At 42.9% G+C, this 17,409-nt stretch overlaps 1 protein-coding gene across 3 annotated transcripts in view; it reads right to left on the reverse strand.

The window, feature by feature from the left end:
- Positions 1-17,409, reverse strand: part of LOC118377165 (phospholipid-transporting ATPase 11C-like) — a 70,021-nt gene that overhangs the window by 51,129 nt on the left and 1,483 nt on the right. The gene's annotated exons all lie outside the window — the stretch shown is intronic.

Consider the following 17,409-nt stretch of genomic DNA (forward strand, 5'->3'; position numbering starts at 1 on the left):
TGTACAACAGCAAAACAAATGTCCTTATGTAAATCTATGGACATGAACAAAGTGGGGTCAGCTTGCTTTCTCATGCAGCCAAAAAACATCTACACAGGACCAGTCAAAATTTTGGACACACCTACAGTTGAAGTCGGAAGTTTACATAAACTTGTGACAAAAGCCTGCACATTATCCTAAACACACTTCTGCTGTGCTCTCCTTTGAAGTCCTTGTACAAATAAACAGCAAGACAGATGTCCTTATGTAAGCTACTGTTGAAGTCGGAAGTTTAGAGTCGTGGCCAAAAGTTGAGAATGACATTTAATTTCCAGTTTGCTGCTTCAGTGTCTTCAGTTATGTTTGTCAGATGTTACTATGGAATACTGAAGTATAATTACAAGCGTTTCATAAGTGTAAAAGTATTTTATTGACAATTACATGAAGTTGATGCAAAGAGTCAATATTTGCAGCGTTGACCCTTCTTATTCAAGACTTCTGCAATCTGCCCTGGCATGCTGTCAATTAACTTCTGGGCCACATCCTGACTGATGGCAGCCCATCCTTCCATAATGTTCCCTTACATAATCAATGCTTGGAGGTAGTCAGAATTTGTGGGATTTTGTTTGTCCACCCGCCTCTTGAGGATTGACCACAAGTTCTCAATGGGATTCAGGTCTGGGGAGTTTCCTGACCACGTACCAAAAATATCAATGTTTTGTTACCCAAGCCATTTAGTTATCACAATTGCCTTATGGCAAGGTGCTCCATCATGCTGGAAAAGGCATTGTTCGTCACCAAACTGTTCCTGGATGGTTGGGAGAAGTTGCTCTCGGAGAATGTGTTGGTATCATTCTTTCTTTACTCATGGCTGTGTTGTTAGGCACAATTGGGAGTGAGCCCACTCCCTTGGCTGAGAAGCAACCCCATACATGAATGGTCTCAGGATGCTTTACTGTTGGCATTACACAGGACTGACGGTATCGCTCACCTTGTCTTCTCTGGACAAGCTTTTTTCCAGATGCCCCAAACAATCGGAAAGGGGAATCAGAGAAAATTACTTTACCCCAGACCTCAGCAGACCAATCCCTGTACCTTTTGCAGAATATCAGTCTGTCCCTGATGTTTTTCTTGGAGAGAAGTGGCTTCTTTGCTGCCCTTCTTGATACCAGGACATCCTCCAAAAGTCTTTGCTTCACTGTGCGTGCAGATGCACTCACACCTGCCTGCTGCCATTCTTGAGCAAGCTCTGTACTGGTGGTGCCCCGATCTCGCAGCTGAATCAACTTTAGGAGACGGTCCTGGCGCTTGCTGGACTTTCTTGGACGCCCTGAAGCCTTCTACACAACAATTGACCAGCTCTCCTTGAAGTTCTTGATGAGCCGATAAATGGTCGATTTAGGTGCAATCTTACTAGCAGCAATATCCTTGCCTGTGAAGCCCTTTTTATGCAAAGCAATGATGACGGCATGCGTTTCCTTGCAGGTAACCATGATTGACACAGGAAGAACAATGATCCCAAGCACCACCCTCCTTTTGAAGCTTCCAGTCTATTATTCGAGCTCAATCAGCATGACAGAGTGATCTCCAGCCTTGTCCTCGTCAACACTCACACCTGTGTTAACGAGAGAATCGCTGACATGTCAGCTGGTCCTTTTGTGGCAGGGCCCAAATGCAGTGGAAATGTTTTTTGGGCGATTCAGTTAGTTTGCATGGCAAAGAGGGACTTTGCAATTAATCTGATCACGCTTCATAACATTCTGGAGTAGATGCAAATTGCCATCATACAAACAGACAGCAGACTATGAAAATTTATATTTATGTCATTCTCAACTTTTGGCCACAACTGTACAATTAGGTTAGAGTCATTAAAACTCATTTTTCAACCACTCCACAAATTTCATGTGAACAAACTAAAGTTTTTGCAAGTCGGGTAGGACATCTACTTTGTGCATGACAAGACATTTTTCCAACAATTGTTTACAGACAGATTATTTCAAATATTGTAGACCTCCACAAGTCTGGTTCATCCTTGGGAGCAATTTCCAAACGCCTGAAGGTACCATGTTCATCTCTATAAACAATAGTAAGCAAGTATAAACACCATGGGACCACGCAGCAGTCATACCGCTCAGGAAGGAGACACGTTCTGTCTCCTAAAGATGAACGTACTTGGTGCGAAAAGTGCAAATCAATCCCAGAACAACAGCAAAGGACCTTGTGAAGATGCTGAAGGAAGCAGGTACAAATGTATCAATTTCCACAGTAAAACGAGTCCAATATCGACATAACCTGAAAGGCCGCTCAGTAAGGAAGAAGCCACTGCTCCAAAACCACCATAAAGCCAGACTGCGGTTTGCAACTGCACATGGGGACAAATATCGTACTTTTTGGAGAAATGTCCAATGGTCTGATGAAACAAAAATAGAAATGTTTGGCCATAATGACCAACCGTGAAGCACGGGGGTGGCAGCATCTTGTTGTGGGGGTGCTTTGCTGCAAGAGGGACTGGTGCACCTCACAAAATAGATGGCATCATGAGGGAGGAAAATTGTGGATATATTGAAGCAACATTTCAAGACATTAGTCAGTGTCTGTAAACTTCTGACCCACTGGGAATGTGATAAAAGCTTAAATAAATCACTATTATTCTGGCATTTCACATTCTTAAAATAAAGTGGTGATCCTAACTGACCTAAGGGAATTTTTACTAGGATTAAATGTCAGGAATTGTGAATTATTTTTTAAGTATTTGGCTAAGGTGTATGTAAACTTCCGACTTAAACTGTACTTATTCAAGGGTTCTCTATTTTCTTCATTGTAGAATAATGAAAGCTATGAAATAACAACTATGGAATCGTTATAACCAAAAGGAGAGAAACAAACTCATCCCAAACCATCTCAATTGGATTGAAATCGGGTGATTGTGGAGCCAAGGTCATCTGATGCAGCACTCCATCCCTCTCCTTCGTCAAATAGCACTTACACAGCCAGGAGGTGTGTTGGAGCATTGTCATTTTGAAAAGCAAATGATAGTCCCGCAACCCAGACGGGAATGGAGTATCGCAGCAGAATGCTGTGGTAGCCATGCTGGTTAAGTGTGCCTTGAATTCTAAATAAATCACAGACAGTGTCACCAGAAAAGCACCCCCACATCTCCTCCTCCATGCTGCATGTGTGGTTCCCACCGTGAAGAGGTCATCCGTGCACCTACTCTGCGTCTTACAAAGACACAGAGGTTGGAACCAAAAGGCTCAAAGTTGGAATCAGACCAAAGAACAGATTTCCACCGGTCTAATGTCCATTGCTCATGTTTGTTGGCCCAAGCAAGTCTCTTATTATTGGTATACTTTAGTAGTGGTTTCTTTGCAGCAACCCAACCATATAGGCCTGATTCACACAGGTCTCCTCTTATTTTTTTATTTAACTAGGCAAGTCAGTTAAAAACACATTCTTATTTTCAATGACGGCCTAGGAACAGTGGGTTAACTGCCTGTTCAGGGGCAGAACGACAGATTTGTACCTAGTCAGCTCGGGAATTTGAACTTGCAACCTTTCGGTTACTAGTCTACCCTGCCGCCCTATGAATAGTTGATGTTGAGATGTGTGTTACTTGAACTCTATGAAGCATTTATTTTGGCTGCAATTTCTGAGGCTGGTAACGCCAATGAACTTGGGTCTTTCCTGTGGGGGTCCTCACGAGAGCCAGTTTCATCATAGAGCTTGATGGATTTTGCGACTGCAGAAGTTCTTCAAATGTCCCGCATCGACTGACACCTTAACTTAAAGTAATTCATTGTTGTTTGTCTTTGCTTATTTGTGCCGTTCTTGCCATAATATGGACTTGGTCTTTTACCAAATAGGGCCATCTTTTATATACCACCCATACCTTGTCACAACACAACTGATTGGCTGAAACCCATTGAGGAGGAAAGAAATTCCACAAATTAACATTTAACAAGGCACACGTTAATTGAAATGCATTCCAGGTGAAGCTGGTTGAGAGAATGCCAAGAGCCGGCAAATCTGTCGCCAAGGCAAAGGGTGGGTACGTCGAAGAATCTCATATATAAAATATATTTTGAATTGTTCAATACTTTTTTGGTAACTACATGATTCCATAGTTTTAATGTCTTCACTATAAAAGTCTACAATGTAGAAAATAGTCAAAAGAAAAACCTTGGAATGAGTTGCTGTCCAAACTTCTGACAGGTACTGTATATGGGTCCTTCCTTTCTCTGTGCTACAGGCCATGCTTTATTTGAGTGGGGCCACTCCTTTCACTCCATGACCAGAAATTCATTTTTCTCCCTGTGGCTTAGTGATGCTGGCTGTGTCCGCATGAGAGTTTGCGCTGAAAGCAAATCATTGTGCGGTTAAAGAACTGGGCTCAGCCGTGAAGTGGTAGGCCACACAAGCTCACCGAACGGGACCGCAGAGTGCTGAAATACATCATGCATCGTCTGTCCTCGGTTGCAACACTCCCTCCCGAGTTCCAAACTGCTTCTGGATGCAACGTCAGCACAATAACAGTTTGTCAGGAGCATCATGAAAATGGGTTTCCATGGCCGAGCAGCTGCACACAAGCCTAAGATCACCATGTGCAATGCCAAGTGTCGGCTGGAGTGTTGTAAAGCTCGTCACCATTGGTTCTCTGGAGTGATGAATCGCACTTCGCCATCTGGAAGTCCAACGGACAAATCTGGGTTTGGCAGATGCCACGAGAACACTACCTGCCCGAATGCATAGTGTCAACTGTAAAGTTTGGTGGAGGAGGAATAATAGTCTGAGCCTGTTTTTCATGGTTCGTGCTAGGCCCCTTAGTTCCATTGAAGAGAAATCTTAACACTACAGCATACAATGACATTCTAGACGATTCTTTGTTTCCAACTTTGTGCCAACAGTTTGGGGAAGGCCCTTTCCTGTTTCAGCATGACAACGCCCCCGTACACAAAGCGAGGTCCATACAGAAATGGTTTGTCAAGATCAGTGTGGAAGAACTTGACTGGCCTGCATAAATCACTGTTTCAGCCCCATCAAACACCTTTGGGATGAAATGGAATGCAGACTGCGAGCCATGCCTAATCGCCCAACATCACTAATGCTCGTGGCTGAATGGAAGCGTGTCCCTGAAGCAATGTTCCAACATCTATTGGAAATCCTTCCCAGAAGAGTGGAGGCTGTTATATCAGCAGTGGGGGGGGAACCAACTCCATATTAATGCCCATGATTTGGGGAATGAGATGTTGGAGGAGCAGATGTCCACATACACTACATGGACACCACGGTCCCCACTTTTGGGCCATACATTTTAAAAGCCAATAAATAAGAAATTGGCACCACCTGAAACAAATCCCATTGTAAAATAATGCATTTTAGCCTGTTCATCGATTGATTAAAAATACCAGTGGATGTAGCGCGAGAGCTGTTGACGCAGCTCAAACAGATATTTGTTGCTGCTGGAGTGAAACATGTGCTTTAATAAGACTAATCATTGCGCCACAATTCTAAAGGCAATCGTGAAAAGAAAAAACAAATGGCCACGATTAAAGAGAGCTACTATTTTTTGTTCTCAACTGGCTGGTCATTGAAGCACGCTTCCCATTCAAGTGTATAGGCAACTAGGCAGGCTTCAGCACATCACACCAAGTGTATAGGCAACTAGGCAGGCTTCAGCACATCACACCAAGTGTATAGGCAACTAGGCAGACTTCAGCACATCACACCACTTTGCAATGAGCTGGAGGCATGATGCATTTTGAAAACATAGTTAATTGGTTGAAACCTGGACGTTTTACTACATATTATGGAAGCATGTCTTACCTTGTTTCAAAGCTGCCTAGTCAACGTACAGGCAATTATTTTATAGAGACTTCCATATGCCATTGAAACCAGTAGCCTTTTAAATCTCATGTTCTATTGGTTTTCAAATAAACTTTCTTTCTTTGTCCAGTAGCCAAAGGCACAATCCTAGTCATATTAGTAAGCCATGTTAGTTGGTGCACATTTACATCTCCCAACAGGCAGCCTACTGCCTGTTGCATATTGCTGCTCTTATAGTGTCAAGAAATAGTTGGGCAACATTTTACACTAAACGTTCTGATCTGTGTCATGAGCCTCATAGCTCGTAGCCTAGGCCAACTGGTTGTAGAAATTTGGGGTCTATCCCACAACTGTCCCAGAGTGTTCGGAATAGGCCATTTATTTCTCACAAAGAATGACAAACTGACCAATAGAATAGGAAAACGTATCTACTTATCTACTATGGGGGAATAGTAGATTGACATAGGCTAGGGATTTTGCTGTTCGTCACTCGTATTGTTGGCTGAGGAAAATAAATGTTGGCTGTTATTCTAACATAGGCTAAACGTGGGTTTTACGTTTGGGGGAAGCTAATTTTCACCATAGAAATTCAACTTTGTAATATATCATTCCATGCATCCTTGCATTTGCAGACTTATGTAAAAGATCACATTTGGAATAGTAGGCATAGATTGGAAGGTTATAGTTTATGCTAATATAAACGCAATGACTCTTCGCAAAAAAAAAAGACACTTCAATGCAGCGTGTAGGCTTTCTTTGTACAGGAAAATGGCCTTTTATAAGCACATTTCATGCAATTATACTACACTGAGAAATTAGCAGAATATTTTTTTAATTTTACATATTATACAGTAGCCTACTCTGCTGACACAGATCAATAAAAACTACATCGCCTTATCCATATAGTAGACCTACGAGAAGGGGAGACAAAATATGACGTCCATCTGACCTGGAGGAGGAAATTGTAGTCCAAAAATAAAAATAAATAAAAAGGGTGCTAAAGGCAGGGAATATGCACACTCAACGGAGACGTTCCCCACTGGTGCCAATAAGATGGTCTACTTTTAGCTCAATTGAGTTCAGCATTTTTCATTGTCTTTACTTTACAGCAATAGCCATTTGTTTTCCTAACTTTTCCCACGATTGTGTGTTTAAATATTGCGCTATTTCTGGCTGGGTGTTTCTGCTTTTCAATGAGTCGGAACTCAAATCCTAAAAATAAAAAAAAATGTTGAGGTGAATAATCCTCTGTAGGCAAATTATTATTTCTGGTGTAGTAGCCTATTTATAATGATTTTATGTATAGACATGAGTAAGCTAATAAGCCTGTATCATTTTTGGAAATGTAATAGAATTGACTTAAGGGAAAGCTTCCCCTAGCCTTATGGACGTGCCGCCTATGTATTTTATCATCTTCAAAATTCTATAAGAATGATGCACGCCGTTGTATCCGAGTTGGATGTTGTTACGATTAACCATATACAATGTGATGGCGCAGCAGCACGACAGAGGGATTCTCTGGATGAGCCTTCATAAATATATGGATGACGAGAATGCATTTTAAGTGTCGCTACCCCGACGGCGATACGTAGGCCAGGAGAGGAGCGTTGAGGATCATTTAAAATAAATGAAGTGGAGTGAATTATTTAAAGGTACAAACTGAGAATTGAAACGTGCTTTTAGACTGCAGATGGAAAACCGCCACAAAAAGCAACGGTGCACCCGTTGCTCCCTTATCTACCTACCCCAGAGCACCTCTCCCCCTGTCGCCCTCAGCCCCCTGAAAGCCTGTCCATTAGGTGCAGTGAGACAGGGAGTGCAGGGGTTACAACAGGGAAAACCCACTGTATTCCTCTTCATCTCCTCAGGTTCAGTCACGCAGGGCCAGGCTCTCTGTGCTCCATCAGCCTAAATATACTTTTTTTATTCTGCTGTGTGGTGCAGATGAGCTCCAGTGGCTGAGTTTTCATTATAGGGTGGAGAGCGGAGCAGGGAGAACAGAACAATACATCTGGTGTAAGCACTTCTGTCCATCAGCCAGTATGGAGCCCAAGACTGACGGAGGCAAAACAAAGCGCAGCTCTAATCAATAAGCTCTCCTGATGAAAACAGGCCAGAATTGTTTTTTTTTATTGTTTTTTTTAAATCACTGTGTGCACTCTTCCCCTCCTAGAGCACTCCTTCCATTAACCCCCAAAACTGGCCCCAGTCTCGACAGCCAGTTCTCACTCATCACTTGACAAACTATCCCCCTCTATCCCAACAAGTGATGTGGTATAGAGGATAGTGGATTCGATTCCTGAACCATCCATACCAAGAACGTATGCACGCATGACTGCAAGACTGGATAAAAGCTTATGCTATATGGCATATAAGTGTGTCTGTGTGGACCATAAGTAATGTCTAAATGCCACAACACATAGTCCAATGAAAGACTTGGAATAGAGACTGCTAAATAGTGTAGTGAACAGTAAACATTGAGTTGGCTGGCTGCGCAAGAAAGTGAGCATCAGTCAGGCTCCTCCTCAGTCGAGAAACTATGCATCAGTGAGGAACATGTACAGCTTCTAACTGGCTGTGTAAAATGTATCCCGGTAGCCCCAGGGCCTCTATGGTTACATCAAGACAACCAATGAACACTCTGCCTGGGACCAAACACCATTGCTCTCAGAAGAATCATAACTGAGAAGGTCTAACACAGACTGGCTGTCCGGTCACAGCAGTGAACAATGTTTGTGTAGGAGGGGACTTGGATCACGGGACAATCCTTGTGTGTGGTCGCTGTAGACTGCTGCAGAGAGAGGCTCTTCGCCCTGAGTTGACCCGGGAAGCAGGTTCATAGAGCCTAGAGGCTCCCGCATTCTGTTTGACATCCACGCCTGGAAGGTCCTGATACAAGACAACATCCCCTGCCAGGCAAGGGCCTTCTTATTAACGCTTGGGTCCAGGCAGCAGGGCCGAGATGGGCCAGGCCCAAGAACAGTCAGTGTGTCCACCTTCAGCAGGATGGGCAGCCAAGCCTGCTGAAAAAAACATGACTGCAGCAGCCCAGCCAGTTAGATGGACCTCACACCACAACAGAGAGAGTGAGATGCACGACATAGGGAACAAAACTGCCAAAATGCTCCGGCCCTCGCACTTCAGACATGGTCTTTTTCAGTCAAAGCCACTGTTGGTTAACACAAACACTCAGTGAGCCCCACCATCTCCACTACTAGATCGTAGAGGTCAGCGTCACCTGACATTTTCTAAGGAAGCATGAGCACAAGCTTACGTTCATGTACTATTTTGAACTATTTGTGGGGGGGATACTGTATCTAGGGTAGAAAGTATTAAAGTTTTTCCATCTGGAAGAAATGAAGGACAGAAATAAAAAATTAAAAAAAATGTAAAGTCCAGAATGAAGGCATAGAATTCTCCAGAACAAGAACTCATTTCATAATTGCTAGAAATGTGTTGTAGAAATAGAAAAACCAGACGAGGGCACGAAGGAAAAAAACCTTTTGAACGCACCATTGTGACAAAAGCCTGCACAATATCCTGAACGCCCTTCTGCTGTACTGTCCTTTGAAGTCCTTGTACAAATAAACAGCAAGACAGATGTCCTTATGTAAGCTACAGTTGAAGTCTACATACACTTAGGTTAGAATCATTAAAACTCATTTTTCAACCACTCCACAAATTTCTTGTTAACCAACTATAGCTTTGGCAAGTCAGTTAGGACATCTACTTTGTGCATGACACAAGTAAGTTTTCCAACAATTGTTTTACAGACAGATTATTTCACTGTATCACAATTCCAGTGGGACAGAAGTTTACATACACTAAGTTGACTGTGCCTTTAAACAGCTTAGAAAGTTCCAGAAAATGTTGCCATGGCTTTAGAAATGTCTGATAGCCTAATTGACATCATTTGAGTCAAATTGGAGGTGTACCTGTGGATGTATTTCAAAGCCAACCAAAGCCAAACTCAGTGCCTCTTGGCTTGACATCATGGGAAAATCAAAAGAAAATCAGCCAAGACCTCAGAAAGTCTGGTTCATCCTTGGGAGCAATTTCCAAACGCCTGAATGTACCACGTCCATCTGTACAAACAATAGTATGCAAGTATAAACACCATGGGCCCACGTAGCTGTCATACCGCTCAAGGAGACACGTTCTGTACCTTGACGTCAGTGGCGAGTGTAGCATGTAAATTTTTAGGGGAAACTAAAAATATATATATTTTAGATGCATGCCAGCAAAGCCACTACACAACACTAAACAATACATGAATTGCACTATTAAAAAGGTGACCACCAACTGTTAGAGGCCTACATAAAGCTGTTCCAACAGCAGTTTATTTTTTTTTGCACCATGGAGTTAATCCTCACCACTGCTACACCTGGCTATCAGTAGAGCCTTGTCTATCAGCAAAACAGTTCATTCAGCCTTATTTACTGCCTTGTTTTTTTTACAAACATAGCTGATATGGCTGACTTGCTTAAACAAAATGTGGTTTCTACTGAAAAATGTATGTACAAACTATGGCATAAGGGGATGACGAGCGGATAAAAGGCCATGCGTAATTTCTATTAAGACATTAATGAGCGAGCTAGGATGGACGAAGTCAATATAACTATTTGTTCAGCATTTTTTTAAAGGTACAGCGACAAAATTCAGAACATGGGCCGTTCTTACAGTATTCCCCCTGTGCAGCAAGTCAGAACAGTAAGATAAATAAAGGAGTCATAAGCAGACAATGAAGGCTCTTACAATTAGAGGTTCACCGATTATGATTTTTCAACAGCGATAACAATACCCATTAATGGAGGACCATAAAAAAGCAGATACAGATTCAAAAATCGGCAATTTATTTATATAATATACAGTGCCTTGCGAAAGTATTCAGCCCCCTTGAACTTAGCGACCTTTTGCCACATTTCAGGCTTCAAACATAAAGATATAAAACTATTTTTTTGTGAAGAATCAACAAGTGGGACACAATCATGAAGTGGAACGACTTTTATTGGATATTTCAAACTTTTTTAACAAATCAAAAACTGAAAAATTGGGTGTGCAAAATTATTCAGCCCCCTTAAGTTAATACTTTGTAGCGCCACCTTTTGCTGCGATTACAGCTGTAAGTCGCTTGGGGTATGTCTATCAGTTTTGCACATCGAGAGACTGATTTTTTTCCCATTCCTCCTTGCAAAACAGCTCGAGCTCAGTGACGTTTGATGGAGAGCATTTGTGAACAGCAGTTTTCAGTTCTTTCCACAGATTCTCGATTGGATTCAGGTCTGGACTTTGACTTGGCCATTCTAACACCTGGATGTTTATTTTTGAACCATTCCATTGTAGATTTTGCTTTATGTTTTGGATCATTGTCTTGTTGGAAGACAAATCTCCAACCCAGTCTCAGGTCTTTTGCAGACTCCATCAGGTTCTTCCAGAATGGTCCTGTATTTGGCTCCATCCATCTTCCCATCAATTTTAACCATCTTCCCTGTCCCTGCTGATGAAAAGCAGGCCCAAACCATGATGCTGCCACCACCATGTTTGACAGTGGGGATGGTGTGTTCAGGGTGATGAGCTGTGTTGCTTTTACGCCAAACACAACGTTTTGCATTGTTGCCAAAAAGTTCAATTTTGGTTTCATCTGACCAGAGCACCTTCTTCCACATGTTTGGTGTGTCTCCCAGGTGGCTTGTGGCAAACTTTAAACAACACTTTTTATGGTTATCTTTAAGAAATGGCTTTCTTGCCACTCTTCCATAAAGGCCAGATTTGTGCAATATACGACTGGTTGTTGTCCTATGGACAGAGTCTCCCACCTCAGCTGTAGATCTCTGCAGTTCATCCAGAGTGATCATGGTCCTCTTGGCTGCATCTCTGATCAGTCTTCTCCTTGTATGAGCTGAAAGTTTAGAGGGACGGCCAGGTCTTGGTAGATTTGCAGTGGTCTGATATTCCTTCCATTTCAATATTATCGCTTGCACAGTGCTCCTTGGGATGTTTAAAGCTTGGGAAATCTTTTTGTATCCAAATCCGGCTTTAAACTTCTTCACAACAGTATCTCGGACCTGCCTGGTGTGTTCCTTGTTCTTCATGATGCTCTCTGCGCTTTTGACAGACCTCTGAGACTATCACAGTGCAGGTGCATTTATACGGAGACTTGATTACACACATTTGTATTTATCATCATTAGTCATTTAGGTCAACATTGGATCATTCAGAGATCCTCACTGAACTTCTGGAGAGAGTTTGCTGCACTGAAAGTAAAGGGGCTGAGTAATTTTGCACGCCCAATTTTTCAGTTTTTGATTTGTTAAAAAAAGTTTGAAATATCCAATAAATGTCGTTCCACTTCATGATTGTGTCCCACTTGTTGTTGGCAAAAGGTCAAAGTTCAAGGGGGCCGAATACTTTCGCAAGGCACTGTATATACACACACACAGCTCAAAAAAATAAAGGGAACACTAAAATAATACATCCTAGATCTGAATGAAATATTCTTATTAAATACTTTTTTCTTTACATAGTTGAATGTGCTGACAACAAAATCACAAATTATCAATGGAAATCAAATGTATCAACCAATGGAGGTCTGGATTTGGAGTCACACTCAAAATTAAAGTGAAAAACCACACTTCAGGCTGATCCAACTTTGATGTAATGTCCTTAAAACAAGTCAAAATGAGGCTCAGTAGTGTGTGTGGCCTCCACGTGCCTGTATGACCTCCCTACAACGCCTGGGCATGCTGCTGATGTGGCGGATGGTCTCCTGAGGGATCTCCTCCCAGACCTGGACTAAAGCATCCGCCAACTCCTGGACAGCCTGTGGTGCAACGTGGCGTTGGTGGATGGAGCAAGACTCGATGTCCCAGATGTGCTCAATTGGATTCAGGTCTAGGGAACGGGCGGCCAGTCCATAGCATCAATGCCTTCCCCTTGCAGGAACTGCTGACACACTCCAGCCACATGAGGTCTAGCATTACGAGGAACCCAGGGCCAACCACACCAGCATATGGTCTCACAAAGGGTCTGAGGATCTCATCTCAGTACCTAATGGCAGTCAGGCTACCTCTGGCGAGCACATGGAGGGCTGTGCGGCCCCCCAAAGAAATGCCACCCCACACCATGACAGAGACCACCACATCTGTCACGTGCTCAGTGTGAACCTGCTTTCATCTGTGAAGAGCACAGGGCGCCAGTGGCGAATTTGCCAATCTTGGTGTTCTCTGGCAAATGCCAAATGTCCTGCACGGTGCTGGGCTGTAAGCACAACCCCCACCTGTGGACGTCAGGCCCTCATACCGCTCTCATGGAGTCTGTTTCTGACCGTTTGAGCAGACACATGCACATTTGTGGTCTGCTGGAGGTCATTTTACAGGGCTCTGGAAGTGCTCCTCCTGCTCCTCCTTGCACAAAGGCGGAAGTAGCGGTCCTGCTGCTGGGATGTTGCCTTCCTACGGCCTCCTCCACGTCTCCTGATGTACTGGCCTGTCTCCTGGTAGCGCCTCCATGCTCTGGACACTACGCTGACAGACACAGCAAACCTTCTTGCCACATCTCGCATTGATGTACCATCCTGGATGAGCTGCACTACCTGAGCCACTTGTGTGGGTTGTAGACTCCGTCTCATGCTACCACTAGAGTGAAATCACCGCCAGCGTTCAAAAGTGACCAAAAACATCAGCCAGGAAGCATAGGAACTGAGAAGTGGTCTGTGGTCCCCACCTGCAGAACCACTCCTTTATTGGGGGGGGTGTCTTGCTAAATGCCTATAATTTCCACCTGTTGTCTATTCCATTTACACAATAGCATGTGATTTATTGTCAATCAGTGTTGCTTCCTAAGTGGACAGTTTGATTTCACTGAAGTGTGATTGACTTGGAGTTACATGGTGTTGTTTAACTGTTCCCTTTTATTTTTTTAAGCAGTATATATATAGATATATATTCATTTGTTTAAATAATGGAAAACATGTTGGAAAAGAAAGGAAAAGTACAATATGTGCCATGTAAAAATGTTTAAGTTCCTTTCTCAGAACATATGAAAGCTGGTGGTTCCTTTTAACATGAGTCTTCAATATTCCCAGTTACGAAGTTTTAGGGTATAGTTATAAGAATTATTGGACTCTCTCTCTATACCATTTGTATGTCATATACCTTTGACTATTGGATGTTCTTATAGGCACTTTAGTATTGCCAGCATAATCTCTGGAGTTGATAGGCTTGAAGTCATCAACAGCGCTGTGCTTCAAGCATTGTAAGAGCTGCCGTTTGAATGAATGCTTACGAGCCTGCTGCTGCCTGCCACCACTCAGTCAGACTGCTCTAGCGGTCGACCGATTAATCAGAATGGCCGATTAATTAGGGCCGATTTCAAGTTTTCATAACAATCGGAAAGCGGTATTTTTGGATGCCGATTTTTTTTTACAACTTTATTTAAGTCAGTTAAGAACACCTTATTTTCAATGACGGCCTAGGAATGGTGGGTTATCTGCCTTGTTCAGGGGCAGAACGACAGATTTTTACCTTGTCAGCTCAGGGATTCAATCTTGCAACCTTACGGTTAACTAGTCTAACGCTCTAACCACCTGCCTCACGACAAGCCTGCCTGTTACGCGAATGCAGTAAGAAGCCAAAAAGGACTGTCCTACATCAATGCCTTTCTTAAAATCAATACACAGAAGTATGTATTTTTAAACCTGCATATTTAGCTAAAAGAAAGGTTAGCAAGCAATATTGACCAGGGTGAAATTGTGTCACTTCTCTTGCGTTCATTGCACGCAGAGTCACGGTATATGCAACAGTTTGGGCAGCCTGGCTCGTTGCAAACTAACTTACCAGAATTTTACGCATGACATAACATTGAAGGTTGTGCAATGTAACAGCAATATTTAGACTTATGGATGCCATCCGTTCGATAAAATACAGAACGGTTCCGTATTTCACTGACAGAATAAGCGTTTTGTTTTCTAAATGATAGTTTCCGGATTCGACCATATTAATGACCTATGGCTCGTATTTCTGTGAGTTATTATGTTATAATTAAGTCTATGATGTGATAGAGCAGTCTGACTGAGCGATGGTAGGCACCAGCAGGCTCATAAGCATTCATTCAAACAGCACTTTTGTGCGTTTTGCCAGCAGCTCTGCTGTTTATGACTTCAAGCCTATCAACTCCCGAAATTAGGCTGGTGTAACCGATGTGACATGGCTAGCTAGTTAGCGGGGTGAGCGTTAATAGCGTTTCAAATGTCACTCGCTCTGAGACTTGGCTCTGCATGGGGAACGCTGCGTCGAGGGTAGCTGTTGTCGATGTGTTCCTGGTTCGAGCCCAGGTAGCGGCGAGGAGAGGGATGGAAGCTATACTGTTACACTGGCAATACTAAAGTGACTCAACTTGCACTGAACGCAAGTGAAGTGACAATTTCCCTAGTTAATATTGCCCGCTAACATAAATGTATTTTTACTACATATGCAGGTTTAAAAAGATATACTTGTGTATTGATATTAAGAAAGGTATTGATGTTTATGGTTAGGTACATTGCAACAATTGTGCTTTTTTCGCAAATGCGCTTTTGTTAAATCATCAGCTGTTTGGCGAGGTTGAAGTAGGCTGTGATTCAATGATAAATTAACAGGCACCGCATTGATTATATGCAACGCAGGACAAGCTAGTTAACCTAGTAATATCAACCATGTGTAGTTAACTAGTGATTATGTGAAGATAGATTATGTAGCAGACATTGTGGGATTTACCTTGTGCTGTGCTCACTTAAACAGGAAGGTGGCGCAGCAGTCCTTCTTGTGGGCACATTTTTGTCAAACTTTGTCAAAGTCTGGCATTCTCTAGATTTATGGTGCTTTCAAGTCAACTGGGAACTCGGAAAAACAAGGTCGAATCACAACGTCAGTGATCTTCAGGTCGGAGCTCTAGAAAAAGGCCCAAGTTCCCATCTTGGAATTCCAAGTTGGACGACCGTTCAAAACATATTCCCCCCCCAAGAGTTCCCAGCTGAAGTGATGCTGGATAGACAGCATGGCCAATGTATTCAATCTTTTCTGGCCCATGGCATGCAATGCCGGCATTTAGCCACTGACTCCTTCCAAACCACTCAATGCTGAATTTGCCATTTCCAACTTCTTGTGTAATGTTTATGTCCAATGGCCAATGAGTACCGACACGTCAAACGAAGAAAAATTAGATAAAACTTGATTGAAAAGGATTTGCTAGTAGATTGTCAACGTGACTCATGAGGACTGCTTGTCTAGCTAAGATTTTGTAAGTAGGATGTCGATATGATCAGTCCAATCAAAGCTACGGTAGATATAACGTGATTTGACGTCATTTTATCTGTGGCCAATGACCTTGAGCCTTCTTGGATGGGCACTTCTAATGTAACTATGGCAGCACACGAGGGGCTTGAATTTTTGAGGACTCCCCTTAGATTTTGCAGTGACGTAGTGCCCCCATCAGTGACAACACTGAGCCAATCACACCACAACTAGAGAACATTACCAACCCCTAAGCTCCATATTTTCCGCTGGCTGCCCCACTACCACAGAAAGCACTGAACTAGGCTTAAAAACCTGCATTTGAGCTGCCTTACTCAAGAAAGCAAAAAAAGAGACCATGTTTGTTTGCGGCTTTATTTACTAAGTCTGATTTTTTAAATGAGGATTTATTTATTTTTTGCTTGCAACATATTAATGCCAAAATAATATGCAAAACAAGCTCTGCACCACCTGCCCTGAATGACGGGTTGACACTGCTTGATGTGTCTGCTCTTCCCTCAAGAGTAAAGGAAGGGGTTTCCTAATGGAATACTATGGCATTTCCACTAGTCTCCTCCTCTTCACAGATCTGGCTACTGCCTTCAAGGGGCTTGAGAGAACATGAAAAGCAGCTTCGTGAATCTGAATTCCTGTCAGAGCATTACAACCTCTGGAGCTTCCCCCTGACGTAAAGCCCAGCACAACTCGTTCTGTTTCCACAGCCATCTTTCATGACTTTGTGAAGACACTCTGGGCTTTAGCGGCAAAGTGCATCTTAGGGGGGAGACAAGTTGTGCCCATGATTCCTCTTCAGAACTCCTTTGGATTGAGAGAGTCTCTCACTCGCTCGCTCTCCCTCCCCCCCTTTCCCTGAGCGAATGGGAGTGCGGCATGAATTAGGAGGCAGAAAACCAGAGCTTGATATAACGGGAACAATGCACATCAATGACAGCATGGCTGGCAGCTCCACACGAAACATTATTTACAGCTCACACAAAAATGAAATTAGAGGAGCACACAGCTCAGGAGGCAGAAAAAAATAAGCTGAACTGGCAACACTTAAAGAGGGTCAGGCTGCATAATTATAATATTGCTTTTCTTCCTTCACCACCAGTATCTATACTGCTCACATTGACTCTGGTGGATAAAACCTAAATGTGACAACAGGTTATTTGAGGGTAGGGCTATAAAAAAAGGCAGTAAAAATGTGTTCATTGACTGAAACGTGTGACTGTGCCTGTGGATAAGGACTTGATCCATGCTTCATCTTTGATGAGGACCATCAACCACCGATAATTGAAGGACTATAAAACCCGTAATGTGCAGAATGAAACGTATG

The sequence above is a fragment of the Oncorhynchus keta genome, chromosome 4 (assembly GCF_023373465.1).
Source record: "Oncorhynchus keta strain PuntledgeMale-10-30-2019 chromosome 4, Oket_V2, whole genome shotgun sequence".
Lineage (NCBI taxonomy): Eukaryota > Metazoa > Chordata > Actinopteri > Salmoniformes > Salmonidae > Oncorhynchus > Oncorhynchus keta.